Source organism: Psammomys obesus, unplaced genomic scaffold, assembly GCF_907164565.1.
Source record: "Psammomys obesus unplaced genomic scaffold, mPsaObe1.curated_primary_1811, whole genome shotgun sequence".
NCBI classification, from domain to species: Eukaryota; Metazoa; Chordata; class Mammalia; order Rodentia; family Muridae; genus Psammomys; species Psammomys obesus.
Window position 1 is genome coordinate 28,172,245 of NW_026585797.1, and position 17,306 is coordinate 28,189,550.

General features: G+C 37.5%; 1 protein-coding gene across 3 annotated transcripts in view; it reads right to left on the reverse strand.

Moving 5' to 3' along the window:
* The window catches only part of Pkib (cAMP-dependent protein kinase inhibitor beta), an 84,562-nt gene that overhangs the window by 56,854 nt on the left and 10,402 nt on the right, over window positions 1-17,306 (reverse strand). The window contains exon 1 of one of the 3 annotated variants that reach the window (XM_055599212.1): window positions 1,593-1,635. The exons of the other annotated variants lie outside the window; for them this stretch is intronic. The gene's annotated coding sequence lies outside the window, so the exon portion shown is untranslated. Of the gene's footprint in view, window positions 1-1,592; window positions 1,636-17,306 lie in introns of those variants that run through there. 3 annotated transcript variants of the gene reach the window in all.

The following is a 17,306-nucleotide window of genomic DNA, read 5'->3' on the forward strand; positions in this document are numbered from 1 at the left end:
TAATAAGACAACAGGTAGATCATTGAATCTACTCACCTTAGGGTTTTATTTGCTATTCTCAAATAAGATTAATTTTAATTCTGGTATAAGATTTTGTATATTGATGCAAAATAAGTCTATTTTTAATACATTGGTAAATTTTAGTATATTGATACAAATTCAAGGTTATTTACAACACTTTTAAACTGCTATTAAAAATTGTTTAGGTTATTAGGTAATAATTAATTGTTAATCAACTCATAATCATGTCAGACACTAGTCTAATTTATCACAGGAGTATAAATCCTAGGTTTAACAGATATGATTTTGGAGACAGGTCAATTACAAAGAGATGGGTAAGTCTTCAAAAACTTCAGAGACCTACAGAATATGGCATTTTAAAATGTCTTTATTATTTTAAAGATTCTTTGACAATGAGACAGGTCATCTCCTGGTAGCACCCCGCCTACCTCAAAGAAGAAAATGAGCATTGAAGAGCCTCCATATGGAATTGGCTTCAAATGTGGCAAGCAAGCCAACCAGGCAAAAAGAAAATGTCCTCGTTTCACAACAGACAGAATTCTGACAAAAATGGTCAAGCTTAAATGCAAGATAAGTTGATTGCCAAACTCTGCCAACACAGGGTAAGCATGTCCAAATAGTTTCTTCTTCACATATATGTCTGTCAAATATACTGAGCCAGAAGGCTAAAGATGATGTTCTAACATTATAGAGAGTTTTGGGTGACTCTTCAGGCAGCAAACTGTCTCTGTAAATTTTTTATTTTTTGGAAGCTGATAACATGCACTTCCTATTTATTCCAGTACTAATTTTATTCCTTCTCAGATCTCTGGTGGGGTTGAAGACCAAATAGTTACAGTTCCACAATTAAGATTAAGTTGTTTAGAATTTAAGAAAAGGTTTCCATATAGGTGTGGAGAGCCACTTGTTTGTCAGGATGTTTTATGAAAAATGTGTTTTCACCTTGGCTTCACCTGGAGACAGGATGTGTTGCCATCCTTTTGTTTGAGGATCACACAGACATATGGTCGAGGTAAACAAGTTTTGACTTTTCGGTGAACTTCATTGTTTCAGAGTGATTTGCTCTGACTATAAAAAGGGAGTGTAAAATAAATTGAGTGCCTAGTCTTCTACTAGAAACCCTCTTGAAAAAAATCCCGTGTGTTGTGTCTTGGGTTTTCTTATTATTATTTTCTTTCAATCCACACTCCCCACTCAAGAACTGTTCTACTCTGCCAGCAGGCTCTGGCAAAGCTTAGCACCCACACAGGGACCTTGAGATATGAGGAAGCAATGAAGGACACTGTGGGTGCTGGCAAACTCATAAAGAGAAAAGGGAGCAATGAGTAAAATTCAAGAGTAAAAACGAAACAAGGCATTAGCCTTATGTTTTTTGTATGGAATTTAATTAAAAATAGTCTGTATATGTCCCGAGTCTGCAGCTCGGGACTAAGAAAGTGAAATTTTCAGGATTAGAAAAAAAGGAAAGAAAGATAAGAGACTTTGGAGATTAACCATCGGTTCCTCCAGAGGAGTTTTATATATATATATGATAATTTTTTTGTTAGAAGAAAACTTTGAGGATGACTTACATCTTGAAGAGGTTGCAGAATGCAGAGTTAGAAGATGAACAAGCTAGGTAGAAAGAAAAAATATAACTCAGTTTTATGACTTTCCAATTATAGATTAACCTGATGGACAGGGTAATATGGTGAGAGTCCATGCACCTATATCTTTTAAATGATTAAAAGAATTAAAAATTGCATGCATTCAATATGATCCTGCAGCACTTTATACTCAAACTCTGTTAGAGTCTTTGCCTACTAAGGTTCTCTACCCAGGGTACTAGAAGCAATTAGCAAGAGAATGTTTAGCAGAAGAAGATCATTTATTGAGGAAGCTAAAATTTGCTGAGCAATGTCAAGCAACAGCTAAAATCACTTGAGTTAAAGAAAAAAAAGGAGAGGGGGAGCTTCTTAGATTTTCCAGTAAGAAAGCTAATGGTTAATTCTGCTACAAAGCTTCTATGGTGATAAAAAAATGGATTCAACAAACAGCAAGGTGTTTTGTCAATCGTTCTTAAATGTATACGTTTACCATGTTCAATACGTCTTGGTTATAGATTATTGATTATTGGGTATGTTTAAAATCTGTAACATAAAGTTAACTTACTTAAACCCTAAGATTGGGACCATTCTAAACAACAAGTAGACATTACTCATATCCCAAATTTTGGAAAACTAAAATATATTCACATAACAATTGATACTTTTTCAGGACTTATCATGACAACTCCGTTATCAGGAGAAGCTGCCAAATGCATTATAAGTCATTGCTTAAAATGTTTTGCTACAATTGGTATTCCTTCCATTATAAAGACTGATAGTGGTACTGCATATATTAGTCAAGCTTTTTAGCATTTCTGTGCACAAATGGATATAAGTCAGAAAAACAGGTATTCCATATAATCCTCAAGGCCAAGGAATTGTGGAACATGCCTGTAGATCTCTTAAGAACCAATTACAAAAAAATAATGTAGGGGGAGTAATATACCCAAATCTTAATCATGCTTTATTTTAAATTTTTTGAATGTGGATATACAAGGCAGTTCTGTGGCTGATCGATTGTGGTACCTTAATACCAAAGACTAGTATTATGCCCAAGTAAAATGGAAAGATCCAATTACTGGAATATGGCAGGGACCTGACTCTGTATTAATATGGGGAAGAGGGCATGTTTTTGTTTTTGCATAGGACGCAGAAGGAGCCAAGTAGATCCCAAAAAGTTGGTGTGATTTACAGATGTTCCCAGAAGGAGGATGTTCCTGTTGCTGACCATGATGTATTCTGTCCTGATGATGAACTGACAGCTATATTGAGCTTCTGATCCTCACCCATTTTTGTTTCATTCTTCTCTGGAGAGAAGATATTGTGCAAAGAAACCTCTTAGATACAATGTGACTGGACTTGATTGATCTGGTAATCAGGACAATCCTCAACAAAATCAGAAAGAATGGAAAAAAAGAGGACTGAATATGGGACTTCGGTCTGATTCTGGTTTTCAGCAGACACATATTTGGAAGCTCATTACAAAAATTCTTGGAAGCCCTATAACTGCCTAAGAATATTCTCTTTATGCTTTTTTGTTTGGGAAATGTTAACACTTTTACACAAAATTCAAACTTTAATGTTTCTTGCCATCAATGTAAACTATAGGTTCTGATTGTGCAACAGCCTTTTATCATGGTTCCTGTGAATGTTTCTCAGGCTTGTATTTTGATAAGGGCTCATCTTCTAAGTCACTTTTATGGAATGTTATAGGACTTGCCTTATTACTCTTATTAGGAGCATGTCTCCTACCAATGATAATTAAGCTGATCTACATATGATTAAACTCCAGCATCTACCCTAGCAAAGGTAATAGTCAAAGATAGGAAAGATCTCTCTAAAGAATATTCAACCTAAGACAAGGCATAAATGACAGAATTCATACACCAATGATAGGTAAAAATATATCTTTCAAGAGAGACAACCTAAGACAGGCACAATCTTCTGCTCCATAGCTCTTAAGTCATGGTCAATTTTTAAAATATAAAAAAGGGGGACCTGTGGAGAGCCGCTTGTTTGTAAGGATGCTTTAGTGAAAAATATGTTTTCACCCTGGCCTGCACCTGGAGACAGGATGTGTTGTCAAGTTCACTTCCTTTTGTTTGTGTGAGAGTCATACAGACAGATGATTGAGGTAAACATGTTTTGACTTTTCAGTGAACTTCATTGTATCAAAGTGATTTGCTCTGACTATAAAAAGGGACCATAAAATAAACTGAGTGCCTAGTCTTCTACTAAAAACCCTCTTGAAAAAATCCTGTGTGTAGTGTCTTAGGGTTTTTTTATTATTATTTCCTTTCAATACTCACTCCCCACTCAAGAACTGTTTGACTTTGCCAACAGGCTCCAGCATAGGATGTAATTCCAATAAGGACAGTTAATTTAGGTATAGGACTCTAAACTTGTCAAGTTAGGATAAGCAGATACTTTCTCCCAAGTTGCTAAATACACATGGACTGGATATTGCACATGTAAATTTTACCTAATAGTTTTCATAATTTTATAATTATTATTGTATTGAAAGAGAAGAAGCCTTTTATTGGAATTAAAGGGGGAAATGTTGGTATAATATTCTTGTGGAATGTATGTAATTTACTCTTGTTCATTCAAATGCTGATTTCTTTACCCCATTATCTGGTGTCAATCAGGACATTGCATTGTGGTGTTTATTCTAAGAATTACCTGTCTCAGGTTTGTGTAAACATGCCACCATTTGTTCTGTGTTGTCAATGACACATACCAGCCAGGGGAGAATAGGATGGGATATCCTGGTCCGGATGGGGAGGAGAAAGAAGCAAGGGAGCAGGTCAGAGGTCTGCAAGAGAGAACTTTGAACCACGTGGAGAGATGAATCGGACCTAAGATATGACAAAAAGCAAGTATAATGGGTGAAATATGAATGATAGAAAACCATGCAGGCCTGGAGGTTTAGGATGGAGTAATTATTGCCCAGCATTGTGTTCTAGGTTAATTAACTAAATCCTAGTCTCTGTGTTGTGATTTGGGTATACAGCTAGTTTAGAAATAATCAGTTTAACTACAGATAAATCAATAGTAAATATTAATAACCCACAACATATACATCATCTTACTTTAAAATTTTTGTTTTATCTTTCATATCTAAAGTTCCACATATCCAAAAAATATATAGTTATCTCATCCTAAATATTTTCTCCCAGAGAAAAAATTTAAGCTTAATAATTTGATATTTCTCAACTCTTCTTAACTGTTCTTGGATAATCAACAGTTTAAACATATATATATATATATTTAAAATATATATATACATGTGTTTTAACTATATATATAGTTATTTATTTTAAAGAATTATAAATTTCAAAAGATTTTTGAGATACAGAAGTGGATGACTCCAAGGAAACAGAGTTTTCCAGCCACATGCACATATATGGGAATGGACATACAACTGACAGAGACTGTAACAGCATGGACAAGAGCTGCATAAGCTCAAACCAGACAAAACCACAGCACAGAGGAGTACAAGTTAACACAAAATCCAAGCTCCAGCCAAGGTGCTATTTGCAATTGATTTCCTTGAAGAAGAAAGACCAGTTTTCTTCTGTGAAGTGATACTAGTTATACAACCCCCCCCCCCCCCGCTCAGGAGAGGTTCAAGACTTAGGAATGCTTGGCCAATACAAATTGAACTCCATATTTTTGTGGTTTGGTTTGGTTTGGTTTGGTTTGCTTGTGGAGCATTTATAAAGGGAATTATTGCTCAGCTGTTAAGAAAAATGAAAATTACCAAATTCACATGTAAGTGGATGGTGCTAGGAAAAGTGTATCATCCTGACTGAGGTAACCCAGAACAGAAAAGACAAATATATGTTTTCTCTTATATGTGGATATTATATTTTAACATTTAACTTTAGTCTGTGTGCTACAATCTGAAAACCACAGAGATTAGGGTTCTGATAAAGAACCATGTGGGGTAAAGGGGCTCTCCCAAGTAAAATGAAATAGAATAGTGTTATAGAGAGATAATGGTGAAACTAGAATAGGAAGATTAAATATGGAAGGGATGGAAGAGAAGGGTAAACAAAAGAATATAAGGAGGGAAAGCTAATACTAAGGGCCTTTTGAAAAATCATATGGAAACTTACTACTTTAAAAGTTTCTTAAAATATTTACATATATGAAAGGATTCTAAATGGACTCACCAAATAATAGGGGAAAGAATATCCCAACTAGACTTCTTCTGAAGTAAGTAAAATGTCTATTGTCAAGAATGAGTTATATTTTGTTAAGTCATTGGCCAAAGTGTTCTCACAGAACCACCCCAAACATTACAGTCTGCTGGTCGCTCTCCAAAACCTGGTGGTAAGGCCCTATTTGTGAATGTAAGATTTACTTAAGTCATAAAATTGGAGAAGAATATCTGGTGTATAACTAGAGTTTTCATTTATACTGAAGAGTATTCATGACTAGATGATACTCAGCATGCCACCAAAAAAGGAAATATAATCAATATCTCCCAGATACAAATCCTTTGACCTACAACAGTGATCTGCCTCAAGATACACTAGTTCAATAGTGGCACAAACATTATGGGAGTAACAAACTATTTGTTTTTAATTAAATTTAAGGCCCAATAGAACTCATACCTGACACTGTTAGTGGCTAAGAACTTGAGACTAGATAGGGCATGGGTCTAAGAGAAAACCTATTATTAAAAGCCTGCTAAAGGAACATAGCAATAAAATGACTCCTAATGACATAATTTTATATCCATATTTGGTGCCTTACTTAACCTGCGGAAGAGAAGCTTCTTGCTGAAGATAAAAAGTAACATAGTGACTCACAACTTTGAAATGTGCATATGTGAGAGACTTTAGAACACTCAGTTCCTATTGAGGTGTCTTTATCAAACCCTTCCCACCAAAACTTAGGGATCGGTGTGGAAGACGAGGCAGAAGGACTTTAAGAGACAAAGGTGATAAATGACTCCATGGAAACAGTGCCTTTGAGATACAACAGCATTGATGTACATGTGAACTCACAAGAACTATGGCAGCACTCATAAGACCTGCACAGGTTCAGGCCAGATAAGGTCACACCACTGAGAGGGGAAAGTAGACACACATTATCATCCCTAACCAAGAAACTATCAGGAATTGATACCCAGTGTGAAAGATGAAATCAGTTTTCCCCAACAGTGTCACAGGGTTAACCAACCACAGTCCAGAGCTGGCCTCATGCCCAGGAGTAGTTCGCCAATGCAAAAGGAACTCAGTAGTATTTTTGTGGAATTTTGGGTTAATTTTTTTTTTGTTTTTGCGCTTTTATCCTATTGGTCTTTTACTTGTTTATTTTTATTTTCATTTAAGTGCTTTTGTGTGAAGGGGATTGGTTTCCTGTTTTGTTGTATTTTATTTTGTTTTGTTTATCTTATTTTGAAAGAACGAGAAAACATAAAATTGGATGGGTAGAGAAGTGAAGAGGGTATGGGAAGTGTCAGAGCAGTAGAAAAAACATGATCAAAATGTAGTATGAAATTTTTAATGAGTAAAAGAGTAATAAAATCTTTTTAAAAAGTAATGTGAAACTGGATGGGTAGGGAATGGAAAGGAGGATCTGGGAAGAATTGAAGAGGAAAAAGAATGAGATCAAATTATCTAAAATTCTCAAGCGATAAATAAAACATAAAAAATAAAGAAGATTTCAAACCATCGATTTCAATTAATCAGTTTGGCCAGCAATGAAGATCAAGACTCCTACCTGTTATTCTTTCCAGTTGTGTCACTGTAAGACTTGATGAAAATGTTAATGTCAAATGTAGTTCTTCTAATATGTACTAAAATTAAACATGAGTAGAGACTTTGTTCCACCTTCAAATAGTTTAAGAAATAAAGACTGTGCTGGGTAGTTTTATGTCAACTTGATGCATAAACTAGAGTTATCTGAAAGGAGGGAACCTCAATTGAGAAAATGCTTCCATAAGATGCTACTTACTGTGGGGCATTTTTTAAATTAGTGATTGGTGGGAGAGGGCCCAGCCCATTGTTAGTGTTGCCATCCCTGGACAGGTGGTCCTGGGTTCTATAAAAAAGTAGATTGAGCAAGCAATGAGAAGCAAGCCAGTAAGGAGCACCCATCCCTGCTTGAGTTTATTTCTGTGACTTCCTTCAGCGACAGACTAAGATGTAGAAGTGTAAGCCAAATAAACCCTTTCCTCCTCACCACACATGAAATGACATTCATCATTATTAACTATCAGCAACACATAAAGCAATACCAGAATGAAACATTACACACACAACAATAGCTATAATTCTAAAACACACAATGGCAAATGCAGTCAGGCGTGAAGAAAAGCTGAAAGCCTTACTCATTACTGGTTAAAATGTGAAAAAAGTACAATCTCTTTGGAAAGGAGCTTGGCAGTTCCTTCAATTGGTAAACATATTTGCCTTGTGATGCAACCTCTCCTCTTGTGAATATATAGCTAAACATATGTCCACAAAGACTTGTTCAGGAATGCTCATATCAATGGTAAGCATAACAAGCAAAATATGGAAAAACAAACATCTATCATCACAAATAAAATGGAGCATATCCACAGAATACAGCATTATTTGGCAATATGAAGAAATGAAAGGACTCATGTTTCAAGACAGTTCAGCATCTAAAACATTATGCTGAATGAAATAAACCACATGTACATGAAATGTCCAAAATATCCACATTGAAACAAAGGTTTGAGTGCTGTGGGCAGAGTTGAGGAATAGTTTGGGAGAGATCAAAGGTCATAGCTAATGGTTCTAAGGTTTGAGCTGAGATTTTTTCCATTTAAAACTCAGTTCCAAATCTATATTTCTGAACGAATTGCACATTTCCAGATGAGAACATGCTCTCTTTAGTCTGTTCAAAGCCACTAGAAGTAGAATATATCTCTTAATTAATTCTGATATCTTTGCTGTGGTTTGGACCTTAAATTTACCCTAGTAGTTCCTATTCCTCAGAGTGGCATTGTGAAGGGGAGTGGAAACCTTATTAGTGGGATGCAATGTGTGGCTCCTGGTCATTGAGACAGAATGTCTTTGAAGGAGATGATGGGACTGTATGCTTCATCTTCCTGGCTGTCCCATAAAGTACTGAGTTTTGCTGTGCACTGTGGTCCCCATCATGATAAGGCTGTTTCATGGGGTGGGAGGTCATAGAGCCAGCCATTAAGTTCATGTCAGAGACAGTCCCTGCTCCCCTTACTGGGTGACCCACTTGGGTACTGAGCTGCCATGGGCTACATCTGAGCAGGGGTTCTAGGTTATATCCACGCATGGTCCTTGTTTGGAGAATCAGTCTCATAAAAGACCCCTGTGTCCTGATATATTTGATTCTTGTGGAGTTCCTGTCCTGTCTAGGTCATACTAACTACCCCTTCTTTCATTGTATGATTCCCTGCACTCTGCCCAAGGCTTGGTTATGAGTCTCAGCATCTGCTTTGATACTCTGCTAGGTAGAGTCTTTCAGAGGCCCTCTGTGGTAGGCTCCTGTCTTGTTACTTGTTTTCTCCTATTTCCCATGTCCATCCCATTTGTCTTTCTAGGTGAGGATTTATCATCTTACCCCGGGTCCTCTTTCTTGTTTATCTTCTTTAGATGCACATATTTTAGTATATTTATCCTATGTTATAGGACTATATAAGTGAGTATATATCATGTGTGTCTTTCTGCTTCTGGGATACCTCACTCAGGATGACCTTTTCTAGATGTCACCATTTGCCTGCAAATTTCATGATTTCCTTGTTTTTAATTGCTGAGTAGTACTCCACTAAGCTTGGGTTTTAAGTACTAGTTAAGATTATGTCTCTTTTCACATATGGAAACTCTTGTCTCAGCCTGAAGGACAACAGAGTCTTATGTTTTCTCTTTCTGAATTAAAATTACTCAATCCTTATGTAAAGGAAGGCTGCTCAAGCACTTTCAGATAACATAAAGAACTAAGAGATCATGAAGAATGATCTCACATTTTATTCATTAGTATCTTTGTCATGCATGATATCTGTCTCTAAGGAATAACTTCTTTCTTAATCTGAACCGAGAGAAACCCAGCATGGTTAGAGTTGAATATCCCAGGTGACAGTAACTTTGAAAACATCTTTCCAAAGAATACTAACAATATACTGTAACTCTTTGTGACAGGTAATTTTACTTGTCAACTTGACTGTATTAAAAATATCTCATCCATTAATGAGACACGTCCCTGGACGTGTCTGTGGGGATATTGCCATAGGTTTCACAGAGAAAGAAAGGTCCACCCTGAATGTAAGCCACAGCATTTCATGAACTGGGGTCTTAGACTGAAAGAAAAGGGGTGAAGGAGAAAGCCAGCTGAATGCCAGCATTTCCTGCTTTCCACTTCTTGATCCTTGGAGATTTGAGGAGTTCTCTTTCTACCGAACCCTCTGTGCCGTCCCTACCGTGGTGGACTGGATCCTTTGCAACCATCAGCCAAAATCAACCTTTCCTCCCTTTAGTTTGATTTTTTTTGGACATTTAGTATAAGTGATAAGAAATGTAACAGTACACCTAACTTTCCTGGCTTTAAAAAATAGGTATGAGTGTATTTTATGTTATTGTAAATCCTTATTATCTTCACTAAGTCAGTTAATAAACACTAATTATCAAGAGAAATACAGATCTACATCAGCAGTGATTTTTCAGTCTTTAGAACCATCTATTTCCTGTAACTAACATGATATTCATCCAAAAAGGCCACGACTTCTCTTTGACAAACTCTAGTTTTACTTCTCATAAGTAAAACATAATTAAATTTTTAAATAACCTCATTGTGGTCTTTAATACTCATGTAAAATATTAGTTCCATTATCAGCCCATGATTCTGTTTGCCCATGGTTTACCCTCCTTATCTAAAGAGTGTCCAGGGTTCTGAGTAAGGAGGCACTCAACACATATGTTAAATTAGGGTTAGGCAAATAATGGGATTGCTACCATAATATCACCAGGTGCTTCGAATGTACAGGAACTACGAGAAAATCTTTATGGTCTTTGATGTCACTCAGAAGTAAACAGCATTAATGGACAGCAATCACTGACATTTCTATTTTATATGTGTGTTCCAAGCTCTAACACATTAAGTAAAATATCCAGACTTTCTCATGTAGAAAGTTTTGGGGCCTAAAACAAATCCCCCCACTATAAGGGAATAATGCTAAAATTATTGTCAGTGATAATAACATGATTGAGCAAATGCTGTGCTAACATAAAGTTTTAAGTATGCATATAAATGCTATCTTCATAAAAATTTCATAAATCAGACAGTATTATCCCTAATTTACATGGGCACTGTTAGCTCTTTTCTGTAAGCCTTGTGTCTCCCGGCTGAATCAACTTAAGGGGAAGTGTTTTGAGTTTTGGTTTGCGTAGTCTTTTTTCATGCTTTCTTGCATGGGCAGAACATCACAGCAGCAGGAGTCTCTGGCAGAGGAGAGCTGTTTACTTCATGGTGGTCAGGAAAAAGAGTAATTCAGGAAAGTGCCAAGATTAAGAGACACCCCAAAGTGCTTGTCCCACTGATCTACTTTCCCCAGGTGGGCCTCACCTTCTAAAGTTTTCAAAATGCTGTTTCTGAAAGACCAAATATTCGGAACTTGAGCCTGTGGGGGACATTTACATTTAAACTGTAACCAGAACACAAAGTATATTATTCTGCCCTCCTCTCATTACTCTCAATTTTTAGAAACTTTTTCCTTATTGCCCCTGTGAGAAGCCAAAGAAGAAAGAAACTATGACTTTCTCAAAAACAAACAAAAAAAACTATTTAAAATTCTACTTTGGGTAGAAACCCTAGATAAGCACAAAATACAACAGCAGTAATTTTTATGTTGTTGTTTAAAAAAAAAAAAAAACAACTAAAAGATGCTACCAAACAGGCATTATTAGAGCACTTTGACGATAGGTGTGATCATCACCTTTCATTGTATCAGTGGAAAGCAGTCTGAGGTTGGGGAGAAGGCTTCCAAATAAATGCGCAAGCTCAGAACTGACAGTATTGAGGGGGCTTCAAACGCATCATGCAACCAATACAAATATATCAACCATTGATTGGTACTTGTGCTGTCTAGGGAAAAAAAAAAACATAGTGCACATATGATTTGGTAATATTGATGGCTTCAGGCATCACCTGGGATTGAGGCATACCCAGCACATGGAGAATATATCACTGTTGTATCTGGCACAATGTACAGAATGTAACAGTAGAATTAGTTTCTGAGTGTTATCACGTGCAGACCCACAACACATCTGACGTTACTCAAGCCATGTCCCTCAATAACTCCAGTGTGAGCCATACCCTTCCTGTGTTTGCAAAACTGATTTATTGGCTTAATAAGTACATTGAGGTGTGGCTAGAAAGCTGGTGCTTAAGTTAGTTTACTCCCTAATCTTTTAAAAATTAGAAATACACAACTGAAAGAAAAGCTAAAAAAAAAATACAAATACAGTTTTCTGGAAGGAAAATCATTATAAACAAAATTCTAAGAAATTCCTTCTAAGTCATGGTGACCCCAGAGGCATTTGCAGACAACCTCAAACAGAGAATCTAAATGCACCTGGATTCAGTCCCAAATTGGACCCCTACAAAATGCCACAGATTACACTCAACACTAAAGCCATGTCAGTTCTAAGATATTAGCCTATCATCAACCATTCATGTCCATGAATAACAATTAGAGACACTACCAAAAATTACAATTCTAGTTCAGGATGAACTTTAGAGGTAAATCATCCCCCCATGTATGTTGAAGTTAACTGACTAAAAATAACAGCACAGTTATCAGCATTTTGGTGACACTTGTGAGTGCTCCCAATGACTATAAAACCAACAGCAACAATTTCTGATGCAAGTTTTATTGGGTAAAGGCAAACACCAAGGCTGACTGTTGCGGTTTGAATCTGAAAGGTCTCCCTCAGACAGGCTTATGTTTTCTATGCTCAGTCCCAAGTCTATGGTGCTACTTTAAAATCTGTGATTTCAGGAAGTGAATCCAGAGGCCAGGATGGCTAAAGTGAGTGACCCAGTAGGGACTAGACTTTGAAGGGTATATTTGCCTCACTCCTCGGTATCTTTCTGTGCCCAGGTGAGCTACTACAGCCACACACTTCCAATACCAAGGCCTCCTCTACTCCTGCGCCACCATGGTGGACTAAGACACATGAAACTATAAGCCAAACTAAACCTTAAACCTTCCCTCCATTAAGTTGCTTCTAGGCGACTCCTAGGTTCTAGGTTGTCATCTTGAGGAGAAAAGTAACTATTGTAATAAAGTAACCAATTAAAAGCTTGGATAACTGTTCATTTAAGTAGGAGCTAGCTGGAATAATCCCATAACTAGCAAAAGAGAACACAGAACATAGTTCATTAAGAGATAAGAAAAGGAAATTACACTGCTAAAACATAAGTCAAAATCTGGGCCCAGGGGAGATGAAATTCCAACCAAGGACCATGTATGGAGAGGACTTAGAACCCCTGCACAGATGTAGCCCATGGCAGCTCAGTCTCCAAGCAGGTACCCAACTTGGAGGGGAACAGGGGCTGTCTCTGACATGAACTCAGTGGCTGACTCTTTGATGACCTCCCCCTGAGGGGGGAACAGCCTTACCAGGCCACAGAGGAAGACAATGCAGCCAGTCCTGATGAGACCTGATAGGCTAGGGTCAGATAGTAGGGGCTAGGGGCCGAGGACCTTCCCTATCAGTAGACTAGGGAGGGGTACGCAGGGGGAGAACAGGGAGTGAGGGTGGAAGCGGGAGGAGATTAGGAAGGGGGCTACAGCCAGGATACAAAATGAATAACCTGTAATAAAAATAAATTTTAAAAAATCTCTTGTTCAAGCTTAAAAAAAACCTAAGTCAAGATGAACTTTAATTAAATAGGGCGTCAGAGAAGCCTCTAAGGAGGGCAGTGAGGTAAGGAGAACTGGCAAATTTACAGCATGTGTTTGTAGAGTAAATAAACACAGCCACTGGCAGTCTTACCTTCAACAGAATGACTCATTTTATCTGTATTTCACATCTGTTTTTACATCTTGGTGTCACCATTCTTTCCAGTTAGTTCACCCATTTGACCTATGTGGGCCTTTCCACACACGGTGAATTCCTAGAGGTCTAATAATGCGAAGCATTTTAGCAAATTCTCCCATAGTCAAAATGGAAGTCATGCTTGCCCTTAAGCCCCCCCCCCCACGGAAGCATAATGCCTAATGGGTCCATTGATTTGGAAAGCAAGACATTTTTAACTTGTGTGTGCTTCTCTTATCCACTTACCGAGTGGTCTCAATAGCTGCTGGTTTAAAGTACAACTTTGAATAAGAGAAGGCTGTGCAAGAAGGCTTCTGCTGTGTCCTGTCATTTGGGGTTTATGATTCATCAGATCTGATGCTGTTTTAAGTGCCAGTAGCTGACAAGGATGCTGTTTGGAGCCCATAGCAGACCCTACAAGTGAGTCAAAGTAAACCCTGAGGACTCTTTCACAGAAAACTATCCTTCTTTAGAGAAATAGCATTTGCTTAACATTTTACTACATCTCAGTAGGAATGTATCTCATGGACCATCAACTTACCATAAGCATCATGAACTAGTTGCTGGACCCGCAAATGCAAAAGAACTTCAATGCTAAATAGAAGCCATTTGCAAAAGACTGAACCCATGCAAGTCCCAATGACACAAATAATTTACATCAGGAGCTAGCCCATATGTCCATAGTTTACATTACTGTCTTATTTATCTTCTTTCCTCTCAGCTTTCATCAAGAGTTTGCCATAACATACTGATAGAAAGAGAAGCTTGAGTCTGGCTTATAGATGTTTGTGCATGATATCTAAGTAGTAGATGCAGATGGACAGCTATTGCAATAGAGCTTCTTTCTAATGTATCCCTGAAAGATAGTGTGGATCACTCTGCCAGACAAAGTCATATAATGTATTAAGGTGCCTGCTTGGGAGCAAAAGAAATACTGAATGGTTGGCACAGAAGTTTGTATTAAAGCATACCAGGTCTGGCTATGTATCCAGTTCTAAAAAGAAGGTGTAATTATGAGTATTTACTTTATTAGATGCATGTAGTTTTGCTTTAATTTCCCTTTAAGCATTTATCATTTAAACTTTATTACACATAGTTATTATAGTATCATATAATCATGTATCATACATACATATATATCATATATCATGATATCATGTATCATGATATATGATACATCATATCATACATCATATATCATGTATCATAGTGTTTAAGCCACATAGTATAAATAATAGCAAATACCACCCAGTGGCATGCGCTTTTCCCAGAAATGGCTAGTATAGTTTTGGTTGCAAACATGCTTCAAAATAGTTGGACCATATTACAGAAGAATGACTTCTTCATTGTCCCTAAGATGAAAGGTGGTTTATGAAAAGGCATAGGGGTGCTAAGGTAATGAAGGCTGGACCTTGATGACAACTCCATGAGTCAGTTTGTTGAGGCCATTGTCCTCAGTTATCACATACTGACGTAAGTGTTGTTGTGAGATATTTTGTAGACGTCATAGCATCTGCAAGCAGCTGACTCTAAGAAGTTTATCCTTGATAATCAGGGTGGGCCAGAACCAATCACTTGAAGGACATGAGAGCAGAACAAGGGTTTGTTAAGATGAATTATTTCTGTGGAGAGACATTTCAACTATTGCTCCAAAGTTTCTGGCAAGTTCTTCTGCCAGCTCCCAAAGTCACTAAAGTCAGTTCCTTGTCATTTGCAGTGTACATCGACAGATACAGTTATTTTCATATTGTGAGGATGAGTAAGAGTAGAATATATGAAAATGATTTTTAAATGAAGTTTCCAATGTCTGTCATTGCAATTCACTGAGGAGGACCAAAATTACAGTATTGAATGAAGAACAGAGAAACAGAAAGCAAAGCCCTATATGGTGAATAATCTTCCCCAACACTGTACAGAAGGTCAGAAGTCAAAATGTTAGATTCCACAAGCTCCAAGCAATTAGATAATCACTGAAGATAACTGCCATTTGCTAAGTGAATACTATCACTAGACCACTTTACCATTTTAAACAATGCGTGTTTTTATTTTAAAAATAAAATACAGACTTCTCCCCTTACTAGAAAATCTTTGGAGAAAACTGATTAAGTTTCAAAACTTCATAGCAACCTCCTAAAATAAAATTTTCTTTAACATAAATACAGCATCGAGTGATGATTCAGTAGTTAAGTATACTTGCTTCTCTTGAAGGGGTGCTGGGGTCCATTTCTCATGACAATTATAACTTCGGTTTCAGGGGATCTCTTGCCCCTTTCCGACCTCCATATTCACCAGAAGGTGCACATACATATGTGAAGGTATTTAAATAGACACATAAAAAAACCAAACAAATACTCTTAAAAGCATAAATCATTAGAATGCTTGAATTTTGTTTTGTTTTGAGGCTTTTCCATCAGTCACAGAAATATAAGTATATGTAAGGTCTGAGCCCAACAACAGAAGAATGTATAAACCTAAACTCGGGTGATTTAGTGTCCAGCGTCCTCTTGGCTTGATATAGGATATCTCCAAGTAAAAAGAATATGGTGTGACAACCCCTGCCAGGAAAAAGGTCAGCCACACTCCTGTCACTATAAGGAAACTCAGCAGCTTCCACCATTTCTCATCCTCTGCAAGCAGGCTTCAGCAGTAAGCAACCACCTGCCACCATTCTTTTTCACCTCTTTCCATGGATAAATCTAAAAAGCATAGAAATAGCACATCCATGTTTCATGGGTCACTTGGCTGCGCGTGAGCAGATCCAACTATCAGGAATTTGTTTTGCCAAGTTATGGAATCTTTTCAAGATGAACCCAGCCAGGCTGATCCCAAGTTTCCTTCTAATTATCCCCATTAGTAATAAAGAACACTTATTGACTAACCCACTTGTGTTTTACAATGCTTGGGAAAGAGTGACGTGACTCAGTCTTCATACACTGCCAGTCCTGAAATACCACAGCTTTTATGATACAGAGACCACACAGAATGCAGCCTCTGCATTAGCATCCTGGATGGCTCACTATCCCTTCCACCCAGGATCAACATTGCGGTCCAAGCATATATGACCAGACCTCTCTGCTTATCTGTCTGGATATCAGCTTCCTCCAGACTCTGTGTCACCATGGCTGACCCACATGCTGGGATACCATCTGCTGAGCCTTCCTGGACCTCATGGACTCCAACCTCCTGGCTGTCAGATCCACCTCTGTTGCCATCATCTTCTTCCCTGATAAGGAGCCTGCTGACTTGGACATTCGCCCATCAGTTAAAATAACTTCCAATTCCAGTTCCTCCTTGGGCTCTGATGATGGTGGTGAGTCTTTAAACAAAAAATGCTGATACAGTCCTCTCCCACCAAGCTCTTCTATAGTGAGCTACTACTCTCTTCCCTGTTTCTAAATCAGAAACCACTTCAGTTGAACAGGTTTCAAGCATAATTGAAACAGATGGTTGTTTGCTAGGAAATAATAAGTCATGTGCCAACCCATACTAAAGAAACCTGATAACAGCTCTCACAGATAAACAAGAGTAAAAAAAAAAAAAAAAGTCAAGTTAGCATTCCAAACAGCCTGCTATCCAAAGCACATACGTAAAGACAGGATATTAGCCCCTTAGCATGGAAACAAAATTTTTGCACAATTAGGAA